Source organism: Condylura cristata, unplaced genomic scaffold (assembly GCF_000260355.1).
Source record: "Condylura cristata isolate star-nosed mole 26May11 unplaced genomic scaffold, ConCri1.0 scaffold00015, whole genome shotgun sequence".
In the NCBI taxonomy this organism is placed as follows: Eukaryota; Metazoa; Chordata; class Mammalia; order Eulipotyphla; family Talpidae; genus Condylura; species Condylura cristata.
Genome location: NW_004567116.1, coordinates 46,094,742 through 46,095,410, shown reverse-complemented (window position 1 = coordinate 46,095,410; position 669 = coordinate 46,094,742). Strand labels below are relative to the sequence as shown.

The 669-nt window shown below is 36.8% G+C and overlaps 1 protein-coding gene across 1 annotated transcript in view; it reads right to left on the bottom strand.

Annotated features, from left to right (window-relative positions):
• ANKRD42 (ankyrin repeat domain 42) overlaps positions 1-669 on the bottom strand; it is a 51,951-nt gene that overhangs the window by 21,572 nt on the left and 29,710 nt on the right. The gene's annotated exons all lie outside the window — the stretch shown is intronic.

Genomic DNA, 669 nt, shown 5'->3' with positions numbered 1-669 from the left:
CCGGGACAGGACTTTTATGAGCTGGAAGTATTTGATAAGAGGTGTTAAATTTAATTCCAATGTAAATACCAAAATTTTCAAAACCCATGTGATGCCTTTTGATTACTTCCTTTTATCACACCATATTATTCAATAAGTACCAGCATTTGGGCAGGACAAAAACGCCACTGTACACAACTGTTCTGAACACCATAAAAAGGTTAGCATTCCTGGAATTGATCTTGCTAAATATTAGTGACTGCCTCCAGTCATTCCAGCAGCCCCCCACATACACCTCACAACATTCCAAAATGCCCCTTCCTTCAGGAAAGGGAACATCACTTCCTCCCAATTGAGAATAACTGCTTTAGGGAGAAGAGTCAAATACTGTCAAATATCAATTCAAGTTGAAAATTACTACTCCATCAGTATTTGCCTTGAGTTCTATAATTCCACTGTCTTCAGAGATTTCTGAATACAAAAGAGCGTATACAAGGAGCAAAACTGTATCTAAAAGTCAGTGACAACTCAACATACAGCTTAGCTATGTAGGAAAATCCTATGGACAAGCAGTCATATTAAAGACTGATTCTATAATTTTATAGGGATAAAAAACCTCTCCAACTGGAAGAAAAGACCCAATATCAAAAATTATTTGGTATACCTCCAAATAGAGCTACTCACTGAATA